The sequence below is a fragment of the Castanea sativa genome, chromosome 3 (genome assembly GCF_040712315.1).
Source record: "Castanea sativa cultivar Marrone di Chiusa Pesio chromosome 3, ASM4071231v1".
Lineage (NCBI taxonomy): Eukaryota > Viridiplantae > Streptophyta > Magnoliopsida > Fagales > Fagaceae > Castanea > Castanea sativa.
The window spans coordinates 54,452,098-54,464,527 of record NC_134015.1 but is presented as its reverse complement, the minus strand read 5'-3'; the positions used below and the strand labels follow the sequence as shown (position 1 = coordinate 54,464,527).

Genomic DNA, 12,430 nt, shown 5'->3' with positions numbered 1-12,430 from the left:
CCCTCAAAGTGTTTGTAAGAATGCCTAAACCAAACTTTCAATCACTTAGGATGTAAAAGGTAAAAAAATCTTATAGAAAACTTTCCATCCTTACTGAAAGTTATTTTGTATCTTAACTTCAATGTGAATCCACCAATAATATCTTAACTAGAAATTGTGTCCCAAGCATTGTTTATGTTATATAGAAAATTGGTATAGGTTTATCATACTTTAGCAATGAATCTACCTTTTTATCTAATTGTTAGTCTCTCTCTCTCTCTCTCAAGTTCTTCACAGTTTGTCCTACTCTGCTGTGATCACTAGAAAGGATTTGCAATTTTCAGTTGGAAGTTAATAGAACCATGTTTCCTTAGTGAAAGTTATTTTGTATCCAAACTTCTATTTGAATCCATGAATGATATCTTAACTAGAAGTTGTACCCAAGCATTGTTTATGTGAAATAGCAAACTGAGAGAACCAAGAAACAATACCAACATTTTTTTCTTTTACTTAAATCACTGATTGTATTCTAATGCTTAGCCAGATTAAAATATGATTATACATACCCCGTGTAATGCAATATAGAAGGATAAGTATTAAATAAACTTTACAAACTAAACAGAAGGTACGGAAAATAATAAACATACCATTATGCACTGTAATTGCAATAGAAATACAAATTTGCGATAATCATTACCATTACATGGGTATGGGTTGCATTTGATTTCCTCTGGGCTTCACTAAATTTTTTCAGATAAGCTTTTGCTTAGGAATTTTGATTCATGGGGACTGCTTTTGTTAAGGTGGCAATGTTGTTACTGAAGGAGGAAAAAAGTTTACAAGAAGCCTATATATGAGATAAAGAAAGAATATTTCTTCCCCATTGTTAGGAAGTTAAATATGCAAAATATTGATAACCTAAATTGCTTGTTACATACCAAAATACAGTGATTGATAATCTAGTGCTTCTTACTTCCCAGAAATGCCAAAAGTAACTGTTGTTGCATCTGAACTTGGGACCTCTCTGCCTTGAATTGTTTAAAAACTTTGCATCTCTGAATTAATTTAGTAATGATTTTATACATTTTTTAATCCAACTTGGTTTCTTAAGATAGGTTTTCATCTATCCTTTGTTCACCAATATGGCAATATCTGCTTCTTTCTAATGGTCTAGGTTTCAGTAACTACTTCTATGCACTAACAATGTTAAAGTTGTTCTCTATATATAGGTGCTGAAGGTATTATTGTGGTAGCTGCTTCTAAAGATAGCACCCAAAAGGCTGTAGAAGGTAATTGGAAAAGGCCAATAAGCTGTAACTCAAATGGCAAAGAAGGAAAGCTACTAAATTAAAGTAATAGAATGAACCCATTGTGCATAACTTTTTTTTTTTTTTTGGACGTGTATGCCTAAGTTTTTGTTGGCTTGGTTCCTTATTTCTATTCCATGGTCAAACATAATCTGTTTTTTTGTATCATGCTCCCGAAGGTCACAACGATCGTCCAATTAGGATTTTCTATTTAACAAAGATTCTTAGAGAAATTTTAATAAAAACTGCAAAGCACCTCGTTCAATATAAAATCATTGATAGTAACCCACAGGATATGAATCAGGATTCAAAGACTTCATTTCTATAATGAAAATTTTATTTTTCTTCAATGTAAAGGTGTACATAATAGATATGATTATTTTTCCATAGATTATATTATGCCACAAGAGAATACAAATGATTGGTAATTAGGCAGGACTACAGTTGAAATGTCCAATACTCTAGCAGCAAACCATGTTTAAGAGAGACTTTCCACTTTCTTCCTCTATTATATTTAGAAGGTTGGGAAATCAATGTTGGAGGCACATCCCCCTTTTGGTAGCACAGGACATTTGATAAGTAGTGACCCAGAAGTGTCTACAAAAAGATAAATCTGGTAAAATTAGCTATTACCTGATGCATCAACATTGCATTCTATCCTAGGATCATACCCAGTTGCTCCTTTTATAGCATCACTTATGCTACAAGAACACCCATCTGGCTGGATCCCTGTAACATTTTTTTTCACACTCAATGTTAAAATGAAAATAAAAAACAAAAAAAAAGGTTTATGAAAGCTAAGCTTGGACAACCAATTTTAAGTTACTAAGGAAATGAAGAGTTGCATTCTGCTAATTAGGTCTGAAATCTATAGAATGATATACAATGAACTTTATTAGTGATGGAATTTAAGTACTTATGTTGTTGATGTAGCACCAATTACCTTTATTATCAAGTTAGTTTATAAGTTTCATATGGTAAAATTGATAACAACTTTAACAATTTCCTAAAAAGAAATTGGTACCTTGGATTTCACGAAAGGACTGTTAGGATTGCAGTTGGACTGGTATGAGCCATCGGTGTAATTAGGCCAAAGCCCAAAAATGCTAAAAGCAACAACTTTGTTTTGTGTCACAGTATTATCCAGGCCACTGCATTAGAGATTTAGAGTGGCGAAATCAAGAAATAAGTTATGATGTTATGACAACATCAAATAAGAGTAGTTAGCTTTGAAAAGGATGATCTCTCTCTTAAATAATCCTACTCTCCTGTTGTACAAGGTAGAAGAAATTGAAGCTTTGTGAAACACAGCCAATTGCTAGGCATTGTAATAATAAAAGCTTGATGAAGATTGCACAATTGGGTTTCATACTTTCATCTGTGTGTGTGTGTGTGAGAGAGAGAGAGAGAGAGAGAGAGATAGAGAGAGAGTTGTAGAATTTGTTTTTGGACTTAGGGTGGTAGTTTCATGGTGTGAATGGCGGTACTTATAGGCAAAAACGTAAGTGTGGACAAAATATTTGGTGCAGCATACGCTTATTGTTATTACTATTAATTTATCACATGTGTTGTGTGAAACAAATGCACCTGATTAGCCTTTCACAGTGGGAGTTTGGGACAAAATTATTAACTTACTTCCACAACTTAATAAAAATTTTATTTACTTATCACATTGAGACAACTAACTTTGACTTTTTCTTTTTTCCTTGCTAACATAAAAAGTTACAGAAAAGTAACCACAAAAAAATAGCAGCAAAAAGACATCAGACCTGTAAAATGTCCTCATTGAGAGCAGGAAAAACTTCTGCCACATCATTTTCCTTTGCTTTGTGTTTAATGCTGCGTTTGTTTTGGCTTTAAACCATTTCAGGAAATCATTTTACACCTCACTGTGTATTTGGTAGCGCATGGAAAATAGAATTTTCTAAAAAAACATTTCATTTGACCGTAAAATAAAGGCTTTGACCCGAAAATTGTTTTACCTTTCTATTTTCACTTCAAACCATTTCCGGACTCAGACACGCAAAGAGAGAGAGAGAGAGAGAGAGAGAGAGAGAGATCGCGCCCCAACTCAATGAAGCAAAGATCGCCTCCGCCGCGCGATCTAGCCTCTGATTAAACCCAGTTGCCCCCGATCGCGCAATCTCGCCTTCGCCTGAAATCGCGGGGCCGTGCCTTTGCCTGAGATCGCGGGGCCGTGCCTTTGCCTGAGATTGCGCGATCGCGTCGTCGCCTGAAAATCGCGCAATCTCGCCTCTCTCTCTTCCTTCTTCTCTCAACTTGATCGGATTTGATGAAATTTTTTTTTGGGTTTTGTTTCTTTTATGTAACTTTGCTGAGAAATGATGATATATATTTGTTTGAATGCTGAGAAAATGTGAGCAACAAGTAGAAAATGTATTTTCTATGGTATTTTCAAGAACACAACCAAGCACTAAAAAATATTTTCCAAAGTATTTTTTAAAATATCACCAAACACCTAAAAATATTTTCTTTTCTAAAAAATATTTTCACCTGAAAATATTTTACACTTGAAAAACATTTTATATCGAACCAAACACAGCCTAAAAGTTGACTTTAAAAGTAATTGATTTGCCTAAATTACAAAAGGCTTTATTCCACTTTTTGGAACCAATTTTTTATCCGTACAAATCAACAAAAGGCTTTATTCCACTCTTTGGAACCAATTTGTTTGTACAAATAGATTCCAAAGATGCACATTCTTTCATCATACATTTGCCTAAACCCAGAAGCTGGTACGGATCATTAACTTGCTAGATTTATATAATTCATTACTCATTGTTGATTATGACTTGTACAATTTGCTCTATAGAGACAATCGCCACATACCCATAGATTCTTCACCACCCGAATTTTTGTACCAGGGGGAGAGTTTAGAAGCCCAAAAGCAATATCCAATTTCTCACTATGATATCTTAGAGTAATTTATTTGTTCTCATCTTCCATGTCTGCATGAAAAACTAAAGAAATATCAGGAACTTACCTAACCAACTTCAATTCCTTGACTAAGTTGTCAAGTGTCTAGTGCAAATCTGTAGAAACAGATTGCAATCCCTCCCCAGAGAAGAATTCATGCACAATATTGTTCACCTTCACTAAACTACACCCAGATACCTTCACCACCCCCTTGGCTTTCATCAGTTTCCTCAAATAATTCACATCTTCCCAGCTCCCTCCCCAGAGAAGAATTCATGCACAATAGTGCTTGATACCCGGAATAATCCCATACTTATGCTAAGAAATACTCACAACCTTCCCTTACTAAGCCAGTGTGGATGCAAGCCTATAAAAGACTCAAAAACGTAATCTCATCATGTCGCACTCTCGCCCTCTTCTTTTCTTCAAACAATGATATGGCTTTGGAACCATGCCCATGAGTTGCATATGCCATAACCATGGCTGACCAAGCCTGTGTATCTCTTACAGACATGTTCGCAATGACAGACACTGCATCATGCCATCATCCAAGCTTCCACACTTTGCATACATATCTATAAGAGCAGTTTTGACCTTTACATTTTTATCAAAACCATGTATCTTCACATACTCATGTATCCACCTCCCTAAGTCTAATGCTCCAAACAAAGCACAAGATGGAAGTATGCTAAGAAGTGTTACATCAGTAGGCTCGAGATCACTCGCTTGCGATTCGCAAAACAATGACAACGCCTCATTGGGCCGACTACTTCGAGCATATCCTGTGATTATTGCATTATAACAAACAGCACAAGGCTCAGTGTACATATTTATCAATGTGTGACATACATATATGTTATGGTTGAGACCAAGTTTGGTAGCAAGGCAATGCAATAGTTTACCTTCTTGCAATGCCTTAGAGCTTGCACATGCCTCGAGAAGAGAAGAGAAGGTAAAGTCATCAGGGACAATGCCAGAGCATAGGATATCAGAAAAGAGCAAAATGGCCTGAAGAGGGGCATTAAAGCGGAAGTATCCACAGGCCATGGAGTTGAAGACCACAATGTCTGGTTGGAGAATTTGGTCGAAAATTTGGTGGGTATGGTCCATAAAGGTAGCAGAAGGATGGAGAGCACAGCAACTGATAAGCTTGGTGAGGACAGTGATGTCATTTTGGAGGTGAGTTTTGATGGTAAGGGCTAGGATTTGCTTGAGCTCTCTGAGAGAAGTGCAATGGGGTAAGAGAGACAGAGAAGGAGAGGTTATTGTGTTGGGTTTTGTAGGAGAAGAAGAAAATGGGCTGATTTGGAGAGCGTTAGCTGCTGCCATGTGTTGGTTGTGTTATATTTGTGTGACTGTGAGGTTGTGCAGGGAAAGACTAGTCAAGTTCATATGGTAATCACGTCCATGTAATTAGTGCTTACTGTTTGTGACTACAGGGATCTTATCTACAAAACCAACAGGGTCATTGATCATCTTCTTGGCCAGCATTTACGGGTATACGTTAGTTCCTTCACTTCCTTGCTTTCTCACGGGCACAGTGCAAGTGTACTTAAGATCGACCATTTCAATAGATATATCACAGTTCAAATTTCCAAGTCCCAAGTGCATTTACATCGGTCCTTGTATAATAGAAAAATATGTAAAATTTACACAATTTTTCTTTAAAATGACTCATATATCCATGTATAATTGTGCAAATTTATAAGTTTACTAATTATATAAATTTACACTAATATTATTCATTTTGTATTTAGTTATTTATTCTTTCATTACATATCTCAAAGATAAAAGAAGAGAGTAAATGGTGGTTGTTGTGTATGTAGAAAGAGAAACAATTAAAAAAAATTTAAAAAAATTGATAATTTAATGAAATGTAGTGTAATATAGATAATCTAATATGAGGTGTTTTAACAAGTGAGTACATAAAAAAAAAGTTCTTATTCTAAAATAAACAGAAATTTTTGTACAAGTTGATGCGTGTGTTCTTTCACACAATTGGTTTAGTTGAGGTGTTTATTACTATAACTTTCTTTAAATCTTAGGATGTAAATTATAGATTAAGGATTGTTAATAATTAACCAAAAGTCTTATAACTTAATTGATACATTTTCATGCACAAAGTATTTGGAGGTCGAAGGGAGAAAGGGTTCACTAAATGAAATAGACTAAATTACAAATTATAGTCTCTAACTTTGATACATTTTTAATTCAGTTCTTCACCTTTAATTTTTCCTTTCATTTTAATTCTTGAACTTTCATTATTTTTCCAGGAAAATACTAGGACTACAACTTTTGCCGCAAGAAATTTTATGGTAGATTTTCTATACACACATGCATGCATAAATACAACTCATACACTCTTCAAGATTGAACCCATGATCATTGGCAAAATTGTAAGCAATTCTCAAAAATAGGAAAAGGACATATCATTTGGTCTAAAGACCATTGGAAAGATCCTGCGCAGATTCACAAAATTAGGTTTTATGTTAACTGCTCTTCGAGATCACATGATTACCGCTCTTCGAGCCTCTTTATGGATTTTAAAAATAAAAAACAAAAAGTGCACCTTAAATGTATGTAAATAAAAATGACACTTTAAAGAGTCAAACGCGTTCAAAGAAAAGAATAACAAAAATCCAATCCTTTTTAATGGAAACCTTAAAAAGTGTATACTAGTTTTGCATCCTAAATACCTAACAAAGTAGAAGTCCAAAAAAGGCATGCAAAATAAAATGAAGTGATCAATTGATATCCAATTATCCATGATTGCCCACATTTACAAATTCAACCGAGGATGTGGCAGAAAGACAACTTAAGGTCAGTTTGGTAGGTCGGAAAAATGGGAAGATGGAGAAGACACTAGTTTTGCATCATGTAGATTTAGTATAAAAGAAATGTCACCAAATGGGGATAGGCAATTAGATAAAGGGCAAGTAAGTAAGGGAAAGGACATTGACAGGGGGCTTTATACTTTTGATAATAAATAACTAGTCTTGTAAAAAAAAAAAAACATTAATTGATTAATTGCAATATTCTTTAAAACATAGAAGGAAATATAAAAGACGAATTGCACGTATGTATTAAATAAACATAGGTGATTTGTCGGTACGTTAGAAAATTTTAATATTGTTGAAAAGATCATTCTAGAGTTTTAGAGAATAATTTGAAAACTTTCAATCCCATCATGTTTTTTTCGTATTTTTCCTCTTCTAAAGAAAAAGAATACTATAAAGTGAAAGTCTAATTAATTATTATGAGGATTATTCAGGGGCGGTGCTATAGCCAACCCAGGGGGTTCAAATGAACCCCCTGAACTGGCCAATTTTTTATTTTTAAATATATATAAATTTTTTTGTTTTTTTGTTTTACCTCTAAAAATAAAAATTTGAACACTCTGACTTTAAATTTTGTTTAAACCCTATTAAAATGAGCTTGAATATAAACATCTTAGTGCTATTTTCACAATAAATTTACAATAAAAGTTAAGTGCCAAGTTGTAACTAGTTTTTATCTAGACCCACAACTTACATAACTTTTTTATATACTTTTAACAACTTGCCACCTAGATTTTGTTGTGAAAGTGTTATGTTAGTAGCACTACTCTAAAAATTGCTCATTCATTAAAAATAAATAAATAAACATTCTCTCTAGAAAATAAATAAATACACTTCAAAAGAAAAAACTCATATCAATTATTTTTTTTCTTAGTTCCATGTTTACTCCCCATTTTACTTCCAAGTGTTTTACTATTCTTTTTTATCATATGTTTTTATATAATTGAAGTAGATATAACAAATTATTATGAATTTGACAAAAATATATGATTAGTAAGTTAATTATATTTATTTATGCATTCAAATGGTAGTTTTCTTACCAATCTTTAAACAATTAATAAGTTTTTTAGACTATATTGTATATTTAGAATACTATTTTAGATTATTTTATATAATATGAAAGTTGTATATACAAAAAAAAAAATCAATTTATTTTTTACTCCTACAACAAATTTCTAGTTCTAACACTATTGACCCCTCTAGAAAATAATCCTAGAGCCGCCACGGGGATTATTAATTGTTTCTTTTTCCTATATTTAATATGGCAAGAGAGCTGCTCATGCTTTGACAAAGACATTACAAGCTGAGGACTAAGGAGGGCTCCTAGGTTTGACTTGAGGATTGTCCTCCTTTTATTCAATCCCTTTTACAATCAGATTTCCATACTCAAATCTCAAAAAATTGACTATTGTTTATTATGAATTGTTTTTTTAGAAAAAACTTTATTTTGTAACTAATGAGACAATCTCAAAGGATTTTTTTTTTTTTTTGAGAAGGAATATGAAATGAGTTTGCAACCCCTAAAATTTAAAAATAGTTTGTAGTGCACAAGATTAGTTGATGTAGTTGATTAATTTATAACAGGGAATTTTTTTATAGTTACTTATTAAAGTAATGTTATTTTAAAATATTTTAATAAAATAAATTTTATTTTGGTTTGTTTCATAAAATGATATCATTTTGTGATGTGATATGGTGTTTAGAATTAATATTTAAATCCAAATATTTTGTATCTTGGGCCTATTTGGTAAGAGGATTTAAACACAATTTTTTTTTTTGGAAACCATAAAATCATGGGTTCCACACTTGAATCTATTGTTTAGCTGATCCTTTCTAAATATAGTTTTCATAAAATTATTTCCTATTTTCCCAATTGAAAATTGGATATTGGAAACGGCCAAGAAGATGTTTTAAAGATACATAAAATGTTTTTAATGGCATAGCCAGTAATAAATTGAAAACAATGGACCCCATAGATTTGCCCAAACTCTTCCATTTCTTAAATTAAGAAGTTTCCCTTTATCACAAATTTGAAATTTATCATATATAAAAATTAAAAAAAAGTACATTAGTTTTATTCCCACATTTCAATTTTGAAACTTATCGTTATCCCCAAAAAAAGTAATCTACACATTACTTGCTATAGAATAATCTTTTTTTTTTTAATCTCAAAGTAGAAATGGTCTCCCAAAGGGGATCCTACTCTTATCTCAATCTAAATTAGACTAAATTAGCTTAATTAGTTGGAGGAATCCCCTAGGAGATGGGGTTAGGAGTTTTGAACCCAAAACCTCATGAATTTCGTGAAGTTTTCAGAACCGTTATACCAACTCATTGAGGTTTTAATTATTTAGTTCAGATACATGCGTGTTAATTTCAATATGAAATCAACAAATAAATAGGTATAAATTTGACTATTTGTCGGTAGATAGATCATGAGAGCTGATTGAACTTTAAAAATAAAATAAAAACACTCAATTAGAATTTTAAAGATTCACTTGGCCAATAACTATTGATGTGAAACAAATTCATCACCCATTACAAGTGATTTTTTATGTAACAATGTATCTATTTATGCCCCATTAATAATTTACTTTTTAGTATCCACTTCAAGAGCCTTATAATTTAGTGATCTATATATTGATTTTTACAAGTTTGTGCTTTCAAACGCTATAATAAGGAGTCTTTTGGCTAAATATTGCAAAAAATGAAATTTTTTGTTGTTATAGGCACTGTTCCAAGTTATTTAGGGGAATAAGGAGAGAGAGTGAATTTCAGCAATAGTGTTGTCGAAATTCAAACAAAAGTAGGAGAGAGAAAAAGAAAAAGTAAGAGAGAGAAATTTTGGAATTTCGACAACACTGTTACCGAAATTCCTTCTGCCCCAGCTCTTGCCCGAGTGAGTGAGTGAGTGCGTGCCCAATGAGAGTGCCTGAAGCAAAAAAAAAAAGTTTTGTGGCAATTCCATTGCCGAAAATGGAGGGAAAAAAGTAAAAAAAAAAAAAAAAAATTGGCAATGGTATTGTCGAATTAGGGGGGAAAAGAGAGAAAAAAAAAAAGATGAATTTTGGCAATAGTATTGCCGAAGTAGGGGGGAAAAAGAAAAAAAAAATTTGGCAATGGTATTGCCGAAATAAGGGGAAAAAAAAAAAGCAACTCAACCTGCGACCACAAAATTTCCAAGGCTGGAAGTTTTAAAAGCCCACTTCATAATCTCCCCTGATTTCCAAGCCTGGAATTTTTTTTATTTTTTAATTTGCAAAAAAATTTAAAAGCAACTAACTACTCAAAAAAAGAAACTAACTTTTTTTTTTCTTCCCCCCCTATTTCGGCAATACCATTGCCATTTTTTTTTTCCTTTTTCCCCACTATTTTAGCAATACCATTGCCATTTTTTTTTTCTCTTTTCCCCCCTATTTCGGCAATATCATTGCCAAAATTTTTTTTTTCTTTTTCTCCCTATTTCGACAATACCATTGCCAATTTTTTTTACTTTTTTCCCTCTATTTTCGGCATTGGGATTGCCGCAAAATATTTTTTTTGCTTCAAGTACTTGCATTGGGCACACACTCACTCAGGTAGGGGCTAGGCAGAAGGAATTTTGGTAATAGTGTTGCCGAAATTCCGAAATTTCTTTCTCTTGCTTTTTTTTTCTCTTTTCTATTTTTGTTAGAATTTCGGCAAAACTATTGCCGAAATTTACTTTCTCCCCTCGTACCACTAAATAAAACAGTGCCTGTAACAACAAAAAAAACTCTATTTTTAAAAATATTTAGCCAAAAGACTCCTATAATAAGACCCAAAGTGAATTCAATAGATTCTTCATTTGTGAAGTACACCGTGGAGCCGTAGAATTTGGGGGGCGAGCTCACTTTGCTCAAGGTAACTTTTCTCCCCTTTTCTCTGTTTGTTTACCGAGAAAATGAATGAAAAAAAAAAATCATGCTTATGTGGAAGCTTGGTGGTTTATGTCTATATATGCCTTTGATTTCAGAAACAGCAACAATTTTACCCTAGAAAAATATTCAAGGAAAAGCAAAGAGGAACAAATATAAAACGAGAATTAAAACTTTGAATCGTTTGTTATTGAAGAGTCCATCTCTGATTGTAGCATTCTATTGGAATAAATGTGTCTTGTTGTGAATCTTGTAGTTTCAGTAGAATGCGGAATCTTAGGTACAAGGATACCAATCAAAAAAAAATCTGGGAAGGCTACCATAGAATGCCTCACAAAGATTCAGGCTTTGACTCATTTTTGGGGTTATAATATGTATTTCTTTCAAAGAGAGCATTTATGAGGTATAGTCTGCTGCAGAAGAAGTGTAATAATATGTTTCTTCATTATTCTAGTATGAGTGATATAACGTTCGCTATTCTAGATTTTTAGCACTACTGTTTCTCATTTTTTATTGGGTACTATAGTAGTGTTATTGTTGCTTCTCTCTATATTTGTTCTGAGTTCAAATATTGCTTTGCTGTGCTGCGCTCTCATTTGCTTACATGGTGCAGTCAGTGCTCTTCAAGATCTATACAGGAGTGTCATGTTCTGATTCATCTGTTATACACCTGTAATCCACTTAGCTAACCTATTTTTACTACTAACAATGCCAAATTTCCATAAAAGCCCAAAACCTTACCGTTCTATGGTCTCTACTAGTTTTATGCAGTAAAATTCAAGGACTAAACCTCACTGGGTGGATTGGAGGCCAGCTTAATAACCTGCATCATTTGAAGCACCTGTAACTGAAACTGCCTTGTTACATTTAGCTCTTGTTGAAATAGTACCTTTACTGTTTATTTAATTCTTTATTCTGGTTTCTTCTTTAGGGATTTCAGCTTCAATAACATTCAGGGTGAAACTGTTTAGTAACAGGAACGGCAGCTGTTATTTGTTTATATAGTAACATTCTGGTTTCTTCTTTATTCTGTCTTAGGCGTTATATTTGTTTATATAGTAACAGGAAGGGTAACTGTTTCTTCTTCCCAGATTAAACCATCAAATTGGTCTTCTTTCTTGTAGTAGTTCATTTGAAGTGTTCATCGCACAATTCAAGTTTAAGCATTAAAAAACTAGATATGCTACGCTGTTTACTGTTTACACAGAAGAGGAATTGGGCATCAATAAGTCTGGTGCTGGAAATACCCCATTATGTCCATTTGATTGTTGTTTTTGTTTATAAATATACACGCAAAAATCTGTTGGGTGTAGTTGCTTCCTTTGATCCAGTGAATCAGAGTTTCATGTAGTCTTGTAACTTTTCATTTGCTGTTTTGTTGTTATAATTTGAGGGTATTGGAGCACAGCTTTCTTTTGCCTTGTACACTAGAACTAGATTACATTATTATTTTTATCTAATTCAATCAATTTTG

At 33.0% G+C, this 12,430-nt stretch overlaps 1 long non-coding RNA gene and 2 pseudogenes across 1 annotated transcript; 1 reads left to right on the top strand and 2 right to left on the bottom strand.

Annotated features, from left to right (window-relative positions):
- Positions 1 to 1,800: 1,800 nt before the first annotated feature.
- On the bottom strand, positions 1,801 to 2,656 carry LOC142629184 (extracellular ribonuclease LE-like; annotated as a pseudogene).
- A 1,840-nt stretch (positions 2,657 to 4,496) lies between these two features.
- On the bottom strand, positions 4,497 to 5,552 carry LOC142629183 (pentatricopeptide repeat-containing protein At2g02980, chloroplastic-like; annotated as a pseudogene).
- A 5,278-nt stretch (positions 5,553 to 10,830) lies between these two features.
- LOC142626800 (uncharacterized) lies at positions 10,831 to 12,085 on the top strand. Its single transcript, XR_012842666.1, has 2 exons — positions 10,831 to 10,942; positions 11,213 to 12,085. It is a non-coding gene; the product is annotated as an uncharacterized LOC142626800 (long non-coding RNA).
- The last annotated feature ends 345 nt before the right edge of the window (positions 12,086 to 12,430 follow it).